The 15,400-nt window shown below is 47.5% G+C and overlaps 1 long non-coding RNA gene across 1 annotated transcript; it reads right to left on the reverse strand.

Annotated features, from left to right (window-relative positions):
* Nucleotides 1-1,628: 1,628 nt before the first annotated feature.
* Nucleotides 1,629-10,794, reverse strand: LOC307008425. Its single transcript, XR_013799816.1, has 7 exons — nt 10,055-10,794; nt 9,125-9,962; nt 2,711-2,792; nt 2,516-2,575; nt 2,186-2,287; nt 1,884-2,069; nt 1,629-1,774 (listed from the first exon to the last, which is right to left on the reverse strand). It is a non-coding gene; the product is annotated as an uncharacterized lncRNA (long non-coding RNA).
* Nucleotides 10,795-15,400: the final 4,606 nt, after the last annotated feature.

A 15,400-nucleotide genomic window follows, 5' to 3' on the forward strand; every position in this document is an offset into this window, starting at 1 on the left:
CCAACCATGTGTCCAGACGTCCAAGTCATGCGTCTCCGTCAGGAGAATCGGTCCATCGAAGACTACGTTGCAGATTTTATTGAACTGGCACATCTCACGCTAATGAGCACAGAGTGTTTAATGATCTTTTTCCGCGGAGGATTATCTGAACCGCTCCGGTCATTGATGCCCGGCGATGATCCTCATGGGACAATAGAACAATATATAGACCTGGCCCTGTTGCTGAGCGCTTCATCATTTACTGTGGGCATTGAGGAGAAGGAGCTCTGTGAACCCGCAGTATCCTCTAAGCCTGATCTTCATGTCACGCCTGCCCAGCCTGAGAATCTTCACGTCACGCCAACCATAAAGCCTGCCACCAGATCGGTCTATGGGCGTCGAGGACTTATTTCCAAGATGACAGATCCACTGCTCATGTCAGCACGGAGGGCCAAGAAGATCGTCCGAACGGGGTCTCGTCCTGCCAAAACCACCATTCCAGAGCCAGAGCTTCACGTCAGTCCTGCCGAGCCAGAGCCAGAGCCAGAGCTTCACGTCAGTCCTGCCGAGCCAGAGCCAGAGCTTCACGTCAGTCCTGCCGAGCCAGAACCAGAGCTTCACGTCAGTCCTGCCGAGCCAGAGCCAGAGCTTCACGTCAGTCCAGCCGAGCCAGTGTCTGCGCACAAGATGGCCGCCGCCGAGCCAGTGTCTGCGCACAAGATGGCCGCCGCCGAGCCAGTGTCTGCGCACAAGATGGCCGCCGCCGAGCCAGTGTCTGCGCACAAGATGGCCGCCACCGAGCCAGTGTCTGCGCACAAGATGGCCGCCGCCGAGCCAGTGTCTGCGCACAAGATGGCTGCGGCCGAGCCGGTGTCTGAGCACAATATGGCCGCCGCCGAGCCAGTGTCTGTCGCTGTTCCTGAGCCGGTGTCTGTCGCAGATCCACTGCTCATGTCAGCACGGAGGGCCAAGAAGATCGTCCGAACGGGGTCTCGTCCTGCCAAAACCACCATTCCAGAGTCTCTTTTCGCCGAGCCAGAGCTTCACGTCAGTCCTGCCGAGCCAGAGCCAGAGCCAGAGCTTCACGTCAGTCCTGCCGAGCCAGAGCCAGAGCCAGAGCTTCACGTCAGTCCTGCCGAGCCAGAGCCAGAGCTTCACGTCAGTCCTGCCGAGCCAGAGCCAGCTCCGGTTGCTGTTTCTGAACCGTGGTCACCCAAGTGGTCATCTCCGCCTGCCTCTGGATTACCCGTTTGCCTTGTCCCCAGCCTTGTGTGTTTGTTTGTTTGGACTGCCTACCTGTGCTTTGACCTATTGCCTGTTCATTTGTTTACGTGTCTGGATTGTCCGCTTCTGATTAAAGCTGCATTTGGATCTAAACTTTCTGGTCTCCGACACTAGTGAAGTTATGATGTCCAGACGTAAAGCAGCAAAGGGGTTTTGAAATTTGAAAACATGCTGTTGTATCTAAATAATTTTATATATTAGTAAAGTTATTGCATGCAACAGCCTTTTACACACACACACACACACACACACACACACACACACACACACACACACACACACACACACACACACACACACACAGCAATTCAGTCTTTAACACCTGAACAAGACAAAGTTCACATGTATTAATATTCTCAGGTTTATTAAGATCTTTACTGTGAGGAACAGGAAATGTATATCCTCAAGCCGCTTCTGCCGCGGCGCGCAGGGATCTGCTGGCACTCAGGGACTTCTTCACTTTTGTGTAGATGTTGACGAATGGGCATATCGCTGCTGCCAGTGTACCTTTCTTAGAACGAAATTGGGTATAGTAATATTACAACAATATTTTTCACAATGTAGAATGTTATAATCGTTCTGGCATTATTTAATATAAAAATGTTAATTTGCACACTCACCTGTTTGCACATTGCATTGGCTTCTCCATAACGAATAGAAGTGGCAACATGTTCACAAGTGTTTGTCCAGCTCCATTCTCCACAGCCTCGACTAATCTTTATAAGGGCAGATATGATGTCTTCCTTTGCTGGTCTTTCTTTATCATCTTGGTAATTGTCCACAGTAACCTCTCTATTTTCAGGTGTCTAAAAGAACAGCCGGATGTATTGTCGTAATTTGTGGAAGAATTAGGCATTAACTTTCTGACCAGAGTATAACTATCTAAATATTTGTATTATCTTTTAAATATATTGTGTCATACTTAGCGTGTCAAATACGTTGCCCCCCTCGTTTTTTCCAGGTATTTCCTCGTCACCAGAAATCATCAGTTATTAATTCAGTTCATTTCATCTATGAAGCAGTTCTACAAAAAAATGGTAACACTTATGAAAACACTTTCTGTATTTATAATGCATTGTAAGGGTATTGTTAAAGTGCTAAACCGAGGGCCAGTCATTGATATGTTCATAGTTATTTGTATATATGTAATAGTTAATTCACCTAACGCGAGGAAGAGTAAATCATTCTCTTTCGTTATACTGTGTATTTACACTGTGAGTGTGAGTGAGTTTGTATTTAAAGACGTGCTTACCGCGTCTGGCGGAGCACAGCTGTCTGTGAGCTACTCATTAGCTAATCCTATATACGATCGCTGTAAAGACATATGCCGTTAACACTGTACAATGAGGTATTATTTGTTAACATTAGTTAATGTATTAACTAACATGAACTATGAGCAATACATTTGTTACAGAATGTATTAATCTTTGTTAATATTATTTAATACAAATATAGCTGTTCATCGGGTCCAGGCGAAGGTCCTTCGTCAGATCTGGATACGGCCTGGATTCGGCAGGCTGTGGGAAAACCTTGGGATAAACAAATACACTAAAATTTTTAAACATTGAGTTATAGAAGTCTATAATGCATTATGTAAATGCTAGGCCAAAGAGATGTGTCTTTAATCTAGCTTTGAACTGACAGAGTGTGTCTGCTTCCCGGACAATGTTAGGAAGACTGTTCCAATTTTTGGTGCTAAGTAGGAAAAGGATCTACCGCCAGCAGTCGATTTTGATATTCTAGGTATTATTAACTGGCCGGAGTTTTGAGATCGCAGTAGACGTGAAGGACTATAATGCGTTAAGAGCTCGCTCAAGTACTGCGGAGCTAAACCATTCAGTGCTTTGTAAGTAATCAGCAATATTTTAAAATGTATACGATGTTTAATAGGCAGCCAATGCAGTGTTGACAGAACGGGGCTAATATGGTCATACTTCCTGGTTCTGGTAAGAACTTGAGCTGCTGCGTTTTGAACTAGCTGTAGTTTGTTTATTAAGCGTGCAGGGCAACCACCCAGTAGAGCATAACAATAATCTAGCCTTGAGGTCATAAATGCATGAACTAATTGTTCTGCATTATTCATTGAGAGCATATGACGTCATTTTGATATATTTTTAAGATGGAAAAATGCGGTTTTATAGATACTAGACACGTGACTTTCAAATGAAATATTGGTATCAAAGAGCACACCCAGGTTCCTAACCGACGACGAAGACTTAACACAGCAGCCATCAAGTGTTAGACTGTCACGGGTCAGGGTGTGTCACCGGCACCTCTCTGTTGTTTTGTTTTGTCCTGTCATTTCTGCAGCTCGTGATGTGGGCAATTAGCACAATCACGAGTTGATCTTCCTCACCTGTTGCTCGTTTCCCCTACCCTTTATATTCCCAGCTGTGTCTACCAGTGTTGTCAGTGGATTGTTTCATGTCGGGTGTGCAGTCCTTGTCCGTTGGTGTTCTCTGTGTTGCTTACCTGTGATCTGTGTTCAGGAATCCTAGACGTGGGGGTCGGTGCAGGACTGTTGCCTGCTGGATCCTACTCTCGTCCATTGCTGGACATTCCTGGGATCTCTCTGTCTGTCGGTGGTCTCCTCTTCTCTCTACATCCGTATGCGAGCTGTGCTCACAGGAACCACCAATAGACTAACACTTGTTCACTGTGTCACTGAAGTTTATGTTGTTCACTAAGTTTAGTAATAAACTTTTCACTTCTCATCACTGCATTTGAGTCCTCCTCATCTCTTCACATCAGGCCTACTCGACAGAATCCACTGACCAAATGGACTCAGCAGAGGAGACGGAACTGCGTCGGGCCATTGCTCAGCAGGGCGTTCTGCTAGGACGACAGCAGGAGGAATTAGTGGCTTCTCGTCAGGCCATGACAGAGATGTCACAGCAGTTAGCTGCGATTACTCATCGGCTCGAACAGCTACAGACCAGTCCTCCCATGGTTCCTACAGCACCTGATCCACCTAACGCCGAGGTGGTAGTGCCTCGCCGATCCGAACCTCGACTCAACCCACCTGCTTCCTACTCTGGTGAGCCTAATTCGTGTCGCTCATTTCTATCTCAATGCTCATTGACTTTTTCACTCCAGCCTTCCTGCTTTCTGACGGAGAGGTCCAGGGTTGCGTTTGTGATCATGCACCTGGCTGGGCTTGCGAGAGAGTGGGGAACAGCCATGTGGGACAATGAGAACGAGTGCTGCAGATCTTATGAGGGATTCTCTCAGGAGCTTCGCAAGGTCTTTGATCGGTCAGCGTTGGCGACCGAGGCGGCACGAGCCTTGACGATGTTACAGCAGGGGACTCGCTCCGTATCGGAGTACTCAATTGAGTTCCGTACACTCGGGGCATCCTGTGGGTGGAATCCCAAGGCACAGTGGGACCACTTTCTTCATGGCTTAGCGGAACACATCAAGGATGAGATTTATTCCTTGGAACTACCCACATCACTCGACGGGTTGATTGATCTCGCCATTCGGGTCGATAACCGGATCTCCCTCCGTACCCAGACTCGGAGGGTGGGTTTTCCTCATAACGTCGTCAACAACACACCAGTCATGAGAGGGGCTACTTCCCAACAAGTGTTATTTTCGGATGAGGAGCCCATGCAGATCGGGAGAGCCCATCTAACCATCACGGAACGCCGTCATCGCATGGCAAATAACTTGTGTCTCTACTGCGGAGAGGCGGGTCACATGGCGGCTGAATGTCCATTAAAGAAACGACGTGCTCCGTTTAAGGGACAGAGGATGGTGAGCGTCACCAACACACAACTGCCATCTGGTGGTCGTTCCATTCTTCCGGCTTTTCTACAGTTGGAGGGGGTTAACCATCAAGTATCTGCTCTTATTGATTCTGGAGCGGAGGGTGATTTTATGGACATTAAACTGGCTGAGCGCTTGGGCATTACACGTTCTCTCCTGACTGAACCGATTTCAGCCAGAACCCTATGTGGTACCTCTCTCACTGAGATTACCCATTCCACTAAGCTAGTCAACCTTACTATTTCGGGCAATCATACCGAGGAGATTCGTTTCTTCCTCATACACTCTCCTTCCGCTCCAGTGGTGTTGGGGCACACCTGGCTGGTTAAACATAACCCGCACATTGACTGGATTCTTAACTCAGTACTGGCATGGAGCCCTTTCTGTCTGTCTCATTGTTTAATGTCTGCATCATCTTCTTTAATGTCTGTTTCTACCCTACAGGAGGAACCGGTGAACCTGGCGGATGTACCGGAGGTTTACCATGACTTAAGAGCGGTGTTCAGTAAGTCCCGAGCTTCATCTCTCCCTCCGCACCGCCCGTACGACTGTGCGATTGAATTATTTCCTGGCACTTCTCCACCTAAGGGGCGCCTCTACTCGCTCTCCGGTCCTGAGAGGGAGGCCATGGAAAGATACATCAACGATTCTCTGCTAGCCGGTATAATTCGTCCCTCTTCCTCTCCAGCTGGGGCGGGGTTCTTCTTCGTGGGGAAGAAGGATGGGTCGCTGCGTCCTTGTATAGACTTTCGAGGGCTGAATGACATCACGATAAAGAATAGCCACCCTTTGCCATTGATGTCTTCAGCGTTCGAACTCTTGCAGGGGGCGTCCATCTTTACGAAGTTGGACCTACGCAATGCTTATCACCTGGTTCGGATTAGAGAGGGGGATGAATGGAAGACCGCTTTTAATACCCCTACAGGTCACTTCGAGTATTTGGTCATGCCTTTTGGACTCTCAAACTCCCCGGCGGTCTTCCAGGCACTCGTGAATGACGTGCTCCGAGACATGGTCGACCGGTTTGTATTCGTGTATCTCGACGACATCCTGATCTTCTCCCAGAACGAGCGCGACCATGTCCAGCACGTCAGGCGAGTGCTACAGCGGCTGCTCGAGAATCGTTTATTTGCCAAGGTGGAGAAGTGTGAGTTTCACGCACGGTCGGTTCCGTTCCTGGGTTTCGTTCTGTCGCCTGAAGGCATCCGAATGGATCCGGCTAAGGTAAAGGCGGTTGCTGATTGGCCCACCCCAGAGAATCGCAAGGCGGTCCAGCGTTTTCTGGGGTTCGCCAATTTTTACAGGCGTTTCATTCGGGGTTTTAGTCAGGTTGCCCTACCGCTGACGAATCTCACCTCCACACGAATTCGATTCTGTTGGTCAACGCAGGCTCAGGAGGCGTTCGAAACCTTAAAGAGCCGCTTTGTTTCGGCTCCCATTCTCACCAACCCTGACCCGTCTCGTCAATTCGTTGTGGAGGTCGATGCGTCGGAGGTAGGAGTGGGGGCAATTTTGTCTCAGAGGTCCCTTTCGGACGACAGAATACACCCATGCGCTTTTTTTTCTCATCGTCTAACTCCTTCGGAACGGAATTACGACATCGGGAATAGGGAGTTACTGGCTGTTAAGTTGGCGCTGGAGGAGTGGCGTCACTGGTTGGAAGGCGCGGGGGTTCCATTCATAGTTTGGACCGACCATAAGAACTTAGAGTACATCCGTTCCGCTAAGAGACTAAATTCTCGACAGGCTCGCTGGGCATTGTTTTTCGGCCGATTTGATTTTAACATCTCATATCGCCCCGGTAGTAAGAACGGTAAGCCCGATGCGCTCTCACGGATTTTTGAAGTAGAGGCTAGATCCACTTCTCCAGTGACCATTGTGCCTCCCAACCGGGTGGTCGCGGCGGTTACTTGGGGAGTGGAGTCAAGGGTCCGTGAGGCGTTACGCGACGTCACTATTCCTGCGGGGTGTCCAGCGAGTCTGTTGTTTGTGCCGGAGCCGGTCCGAACTAGCGTACTTCAGTGGGGTCACTCATCCAGTCTAGCTTGCCACCCGGGAGCAACTCGAACATGTTCGTTAATCAAGCAACGGTTCTGGTGGCCTTCGATGGCGCGGGACACTCGGGAGTTCGTTTCAGCTTGTCCGTTGTGTGCGGTGGGTAAGGGCTCAAATCGACCCTCAGCAGGGCTACTCCGGTCACTGTCTATCCCTTCGAGACCCTGGTCACACATAGCCATGGACTTTGTCACAGGTCTACCCCCATCTAGTGGCAATACTGTGGTCCTTACTGTGGTGGACAGGTTCTCGAAGGCGGTTCATTTCATTCCCCTCCCCAAATTGCCTTCAGCGAGGGAGACAGCGACTATTGTCTTAGACCACGTTTTTCGCATCCATGGCCTCCCGGTGGACGTGGTTTCTGACAGGGGTCCCCAATTTGTGTCTAGATTTTGGACAGAATTCTGTCGACAGTTGGGGGCGACTGCGAGTTTATCTTCCGGTTACCATCCGCAGACTAACGGTCAGGCTGAGCGAGCAAATCAGGACTTGGAGAGAGTCCTGCGTTGTGTGGCATCGGCAGAGCCGTCGACTTGGAGTTCTAGATTAACCATGGTCGAGTACGCACATAACTCACTCCTGGTCTCGTCTACGGGATTATCGCCCTTCCAGTGCTGTTTAGGCTACCAGCCCCCATTATTTCCCTCCCAAGAGACCGATGCCATTGTTCCATCCGCGCAGACGTTCATTCAGAGATGCCTTCGTACGTGGAGGCTTGCCAGAGAAGCCCTTTCCCGGACTGGCGAAAGGAACAAGGCGTCGGCGGACCGTCACCGTTCTAGGCCCCCACTTTACGTGTGTGGTCAAAAGGTTTGGTTGTCAACCAAGGACATTCCCCTCAAACTTCCCGCACGTAAACTGGGACCCAAATTTATTGGACCGTACATTATAACCAAGGTGCTTAACCCGGTGACTGTTCGGCTCAAATTACCTCCCCAGTTTAAGAGAATTCACCCGGTGTTTCACGTTTCCAAGATCAAGCCCGTTATTCGCTCCCCACTTCAGCCCCAGACCTCTGCTCCGCCGCCTCCCAGACTCATCGAGGGGTTACCCGCCTACACGGTGCGACGACTTCTTGATGTGAGACGGAGGGGTAGAGGTCATCAATATCTGGTAGACTGGGAGGGTTATGGTCCGGAGGAGAGATGCTGGATTCCGGCTCGTGACGTGCTGGACCGCGCTCTGATTGACCAATTCCATCGGTGTCATGGTGAGTCCTCCGGGGACGCCAGGAGGCGTCCCTGAGGGGGGGGGTTCTGTCACGGGTCAGGGTGTGTCACCGGCACCTCTCTGTTGTTTTGTTTTGTCCTGTCATTTCTGCAGCTCGTGATGTGGGCAATTAGCACAATCACGAGTTGATCTTCCTCACCTGTTGCTCGTTTCCCCTACCCTTTATATTCCCAGCTGTGTCTACCAGTGTTGTCAGTGGATTGTTTCATGTCGGGTGTGCAGTCCTTGTCCGTTGGTGTTCTCTGTGTTGCTTACCTGTGATCTGTGTTCAGGAATCCTAGACGTGGGGGTCGGTGCAGGACTGTTGCCTGCTGGATCCTACTCTCGTCCATTGCTGGACATTCCTGGGATCTCTCTGTCTGTCGGTGGTCTCCTCTTCTCTCTACATCCGTATGCGAGCTGTGCTCACAGGAACCACCAATAGACTAACACTTGTTCACTGTGTCACTGAAGTTTATGTTGTTCACTAAGTTTAGTAATAAACTTTTCACTTCTCATCACTGCATTTGAGTCCTCCTCATCTCTTCACATCAGGCCTACTCGACATAGACAGTACTCTAGGTTATTACGTGTAGAAGTTTTTTGTCCAATAATTAGAATCTCTGTTTTTTCTGAATTTAATAGTAGGAAATTACTAGTCATCCAATTTTTTATATCAGCTTTGCATTCCGTTAATTTTGTGAATTAGTAGGTTTCGTTAGGTTTTGAAGAAATATACAGCTGAGTATCAAGACCATATTGACCATAGACCATAGTCTATGACTAGTCTACACAAGACCATAGTATTGGACAGACCATACAGTATTACCTGGTAGTGCCCCCTAGTGGTGAGAAAGTCCCCCTCACTGATTCCGATTACATTGTATGCACTCCGAAGGTCCAATTTGGTGTAGATCTTGGCTTCCCGGAGTTGTTCCAGGGCTGCAGGTACTAATGGTAATGGGTAACGGAACTTAGCAGTGACGTTTTTCAAGCCTCTATAATCAATGCAGGGGCGTAATCCTCCAGCATCTTCTCGACAAAAAAGAAGCCAGCCGCTGTGGGAGAAGTGGAGGGATGGATGAAGCCAGAGCTCAGGGCCCCTCTATGTACTCTTCCATGGCTTGGGTTTCGGGACGTGAAAGTGGATAAACTTTAATTTTAGGAGGCATGGCGTTGGGCAGCAAGTCGATGGCACAATCCCAGGAATGATGAAGTGGTAGTTTAGTGGCTTTTACTTTACTGAACACTTCTAAGAAGGTTATGGTAACAAGAAGGAATAGCTTTGGAGTGTTCAGTATCAGGGCTTTCAATCCTGATGGTAAGATATGGCTTGACAATCAGGGTGTTCATACAGTGAGAGTGGCAGAATTGTGACCAATGGGTCAGTTCTCCATGATACCAGGAGATGGTGGGGTCATGGAGAGATAACCATGGTTGTCCCAGAATGAAATTGTGGCGAGGTGACTCAATCACATAAAATGAAATGGCTTCTCAGTGAAACATACCAATCTGAGGTTGCAAGGGCACCGTCTGCGGAATGATGCCATCTCCAAATGGCTTGTTGTTAATAGCACTGATTTGTATTGGTGGACTGCATGGCTGAGTAGGAATGTTGATGAGATCTTGATGGATGAGATTCAGGGTGGCACCTGAGTCGATCAGCGCTGTGGAATTGAGAAAAAAAAAACCTTCAATAGCGATTCTGGTAGGAAGCACAAATGACTTTGTGGGGGAGAGAGAAGTATTCAACACTCACCCAACTGGTTGAATTGGTAGACCTCCGGGCATTGTGTGGACAACTGTTGCTGGGATGTCCCGCCTCTCCACAGTAAAAACAAAGATTGTGCATGCAACGTCTTAGTTTTTCTACCTCAGTGGGTTTAGCAAATCCAAGCTGCATGGGTTCGCGGGGAGCCTGGATTTCAGTGGGTATAGCAGGTGGTAACACGTGTCTGATTGACTGGGGTGTGTGTTTAACTGGCATGAGTGGCTTTCTAAATAAAATGTTATATGTAAAATCTGTGCATTTGGAGCAATGTATAACATTCTGTGATTAACTGTGTAAGGTCATTATGCACCTCTTAAAAGCTAAGATTTATTCTATTTTCAGGTTTTTCTTCAAAAAGATAAGTTTGTCCACATTATCAGCAGTGAGTGACGATCTTGTGGCAGTAACTATATCACCTGCCATTGAGAAAACCCTTTCGCTGGGGACAGAGCGAGAGCGAGGTATTGCCAGTTAATGATTTGCCCGCTTGGCTAGTTTAGAATAAACAGATTCTTGAGCCTTCCACCAGGCAAGCGGGTTTGATTCAATTGAAGCGCACTCCTTTGCTATGTAGGTGTACACTTCATCCTTCAACTGCTGCTGCAAATTATCCTGGCTCTTTTTAAAAGCTTTAAAGAGTAGGCCAAAAAGTTGTGCCAAGGCTGACCACTTTGGCAGAGGAGAAGATGCTGACTCTGCTGTCACAGATGATGGACTAGCCTCTGTAGTCTCTCTGGTCTCACCCTGCAGTAAAATTACAAAAATAAAATGACTATTTAGCTAATTACTAAGCGAGTTAAGTGGACATTGTAACAATGTTAATATGTTCAGTTTACATGAGAGTAAATATAAAACTTAGGATAAAATTATTATATGATACATATCTATTCTGTGGTGATCAGAACTTCTGTGATGAGGATATGATAGGCTGGATCCCGATGAGGAAGCGTCTTGAACCGTGGATCAAGTGCAGTGCCCTTGTGGAGGAAGTTCTCAAGACCAGGGTCAGAATAACTGGTTTGCAGATTTTCTCTGATGGCTTGCTTGATCTCCCTGGCAGTGGGAGTGTCGTCATCATTTTATTAATTGATTCCAAGATAATTTTTAAAAATGGTAAAATCATGAAAACAGATGGTGTTATTTCAGTGCGCAGTATTGTAGTGACCATCTTAAAGAGGCTTTATCATCTCAATCACACTCTCTGCGACGCTCACCCCGTGGTCAGATTGATGATATCCTTGTTTTTAAGGGCCTTTTCTGTTAGTGCTGAGTAAACAGCAGATTTCTGTTCAAGATACCACTCAACCATCTCATAGTTGGGTTTTGGCAAGTGAAGCTTCTCCTGCTTTATCTTCAAACTATGAGCTACTGCTGAGCTGCGGTGAAAAAAACGGCAACATTTCTTCTAATTTTTCCCAGCAGTCGAGATACCTGATTGACTGCCATTCCTAGCTGTGATGCCAAGTTCAAGGTATGGGCAAAGCATACAATATGTGGACCCAATTCTGCTTCATTGACAGCATTAACAATGTTTCTTGCATTGTCAGTGGTCACTCTGTCACATTGTAAGTTTCCACTCTGCTACTGCCTATTGGAGCTTCTCAGCTAGGTGAGTGCTAGGGCACTTTTAATAAATACTTAAAGCTGGGCTCCTCTACTGCATAGTAGACTAAATGTATATGCCAATTGCCTCTGTAATAACTTTGGCCCTTTCTACTCTTGCATCAAAAGGCTGGCTAAAAGCTACAGGGATTAGTTTTTGTACACCTGTAATCTTTTTCTGCCTAACTCTGGCGATTGGCACATCTGGATAATGTCGTCTGATATGCGTCAGCGTGTAAGTCGTATTTCCACTCGCATACCGTACAGCTGCATTACAACGCCGACACACCGTCATCGTCCTGTCTACTACTCGCTCTCCTTTGCTGCCATAGTTCACAGAGAACCCAAAACTGTCCCACACTGCTGATTTAAAACAAGCAGGCAGACCTGCGAGCCCTTGCGTGCCATCTTAACTTGACATTCGTGTTTTGGGTTGGTTAGTGCTTAGATCAGGGGTGCCCACTCCTGCTCCGATCGATTTAATTTTCAAGTGATCCTGAAGACCTTAATTGGTTGCTACAGGTGTGTTTGATTAGGGTTGGAGATGAACTGAGCAGGACAGTCGATCAGCAGGAGCAGGATTGGGCACCCCTGGCTGAGATCGTCTCTTCTTCTGCTTCTTGTTGCGGTTATAGCATTGCATTACCGCGCGCGCCCCCTTCTGGGTTGAAGTGTCGATCACCTGTGACTGACTGTATTTGTCTTCTAACTGCATGAACCAAACCGTGATGTCCGTACCGTATGGTACAAAACAAATACATGTACCGTTACACCCCTATTGTATTCAGAGCGTTTTATGATAACATTATGAAAACATTCAGCAAATAATACTAACGTTAAAAGGACATTCTAAGAATGTTTTCTCTCAACAGTACAAGATGCATATATTAACTATTAAGAACATTATAAGAACATTATTCTTATGTCCTTAACTTCATAAATCGAGTCCCTGTCATCCAGGAGTGGAGGAGGGGTTTCACCATCACCGCCGGGCTCTGTAGAGGAAGGACATGAGTGAAAGGACTTCAGCAAAGAAACATGAAAAGTAGGAGTGATCTTATACTGTGCTGGAAGTTGTAGTCTGTATCTGACAGGATTGATTTTATCAGTGATGAGGAATGAACCAAAAAAACGTGGACTTAACTTCTGTGATGGGAGCCGCAGCCGGATGTCTTATGTTGAAAGCCAGACCTTCTGCCCAGGTTGATAGTTGGGCGTGTAGATCTTCGGACATCAGCCTGACTTTGATGTCGGCGTACGGCTTGCTGAAGATGAAGATGTGCTGAATCCTGAAACCCTTTCACTTTGGCGAAACCAATGGTTGAGAGCTGTAACCTCTGACGGCTTGCCGGTCCAGGGGAAGAGTGTGGACTGATAGCTGAGTATACACTGGAAAGGAGCTAACCCTGTGGTGAACTGTTTGAGGGAGTTCTGTGCATACTCAGCCCAGGGGATAAAGCAACTCTACTGGTCCTGCTGGTCATGGCAGTAAGTGCACAAGTAGCATCCTACCTCTTGTATCTTGCGCATGGTTTGCCCATTTGACTGGGGATATGGTAACCAGATGATAGACTGATGGTCACACCTAGGAGTCGGAAGAAGGCTCTCCAGACTCAAGAGATGAACTGCGGCCCACGGTCGGACACAATGTCTTCAGGAAAACCAAAGGTACTAAATACGTGTTGGAAGAGAAGCTCTGTGGTCTGCAAAGCCGTTGGTAAGCCCTTTAGTGGAATCAGTTTGCAGGCCTTAGAAAATCTGTCCACTACAACCAACTACACTACATCCACTACACCATCTTAGGTTGGACCAAGGGCACATTGGAAAGAGGTAGGAGCTTGCCAGGTGGTAAGTGATGAGGACTCTTGGCCATGGTGCAGGACAGAACCTGATGAACAGGACCACTTCTGGGCGATCTTGTGGCCGCCAGTAAGGGTTGTGAAGAAGTGAAAGGGTTTGGGAGACTCCCGGGTGACCAGAACCAGGTGAAGAATGAATGGAATCTAAGAGGTCCTTCCGCAAAGACATGGGGACGTATGCTTGCCCAGGTGGACAACCTGCTGGGGCTGGTTCCTGGAGCGTAGCCTGGGCAGTCCATTGGATAGAACAGACAAACATTGAAGAAGGTAAGATGGTCCCTCACGTTGCTCTGGAGCGTTGAACTGAGAGAGGGCATCTGCCTTTGTATTACAGGAACCTGGGCGATAGGAGACAGCAAAATGAAAAATGGGTAAAAAAAGAGGGTTACCTGGCTTGACGTGGATTCAACCATCTTGCAGTTCTAAGGCATTCCAGGTTTTTATGGTCTGTGATCACAGTAAATGGATGACGGCCTCCTCTCGCCGGTGTTGCCAATCCTCCAGGGCTAACTTGGTAGCTAGTAGTTCTCTGTTCCTGATGTCAGGATTCCTCTCGGCCAGTGACAGCTACCTGGAATGGAAGGGACATGGATGGAGATTAGAAATATTTGTTTCGTAGTGCCCTGATGGTGTTATGAACGATGTTTTCCATTCGTCATCCTTGCGGATGCGAATAAGATTGTAGGCACTACGAAGATCAAGTTTGGCTGCTCAGGCTGCTCCCTGCAACATCTCGAGGGCAGCAGGAGCCAGAGGAAGGGCGTCGCGGTGCTTCACCGTCATGTTGTCAAGCGTTAAGCCCCTCTTTGGCCAGAAATAAATAAACTTGAGGCCGCTGGAGAAGTGGACGGGTGAGTGCAAACTGAAGGCGGAGGCATGACCGTATCATTAGAAAAGCAGAAGTGTTACAAGTGTTTAGTTTGAGCGCACCAGTGTGGTCCGAACAGAATCAGATCGTATGTGTGTGCCATACGGTGGAAAACTGGGTTTTGTTCAATTATTGTAAAGTTTTTAATGATGTGTTGAGTTTTGGATCTGAGGTGATCTGCTACTGTGTGAATTCACCTTTGGCTAAGCCCCGCCCCCCTTAGTTACTGTTGCTACCTCCGTCAACTTCATCTGGGCTCTGGTTTGGTATTAACATGACTTATGCTGTCACGCTCTTCCTGCTGAAATTTTATCAAACTTTTATAAAGCAGCAAATAAAGTGTCCGATAGAAGTAGGCAAAAGGGACATAATTGAGGAACGAGTATGCGTTCGAAGGCTATATTCAAGACATACCGGAGACACGCAAGCAACAACAAGCCAAATAGAGGCAAAAGCATAACGGTCACAGTCAAAACATGACCCACCGCATATCCTAATGGAGACGGAGACTGGGACTCACAATATCAGGAGCAACACTGTTCATGCAAAGCTGGGTCTCTATTCACTTCTATAATCGTTATTACAAAGCACACGGACTACGCCAGTATAAAGCTGTATTTATTAGCAGCGTGTGCTAGCGTATCAACAATTAGGGTAGAGAACCGAAATCATGACCTAAACAGCATAAAACTGTGTAACTAGTGTAACTTCACAGTCAGGTTAAAAGCTAAATGTATCTTAGAGCAAAAGTGTGTTGTTGATCTTGAGGGGTTTCGCTGACTGAGGACGTCCACACAGTTTAATCCAAAGACGACACTTGTCAGGATTTGACTGGTTTTGGGAAGGGAAAACGGACACCTCCTCCAACCTCTCTGGGAAACGCGTATCTGTGTTACAAATGCCCCAGGCACAACGCTTAACCATACTTCTGAGAAAAACATTATGTCAATGCTTTTGCGTTTGCCTGCATTCTTTGTGAGGGAACCTAAAAGCATTGACAAATAT

This window comes from Phoxinus phoxinus, assembly GCF_949152265.1.
Source record: "Phoxinus phoxinus genome assembly, chromosome: 12".
Classification (NCBI taxonomy): Eukaryota; Metazoa; Chordata; class Actinopteri; order Cypriniformes; family Leuciscidae; genus Phoxinus; species Phoxinus phoxinus.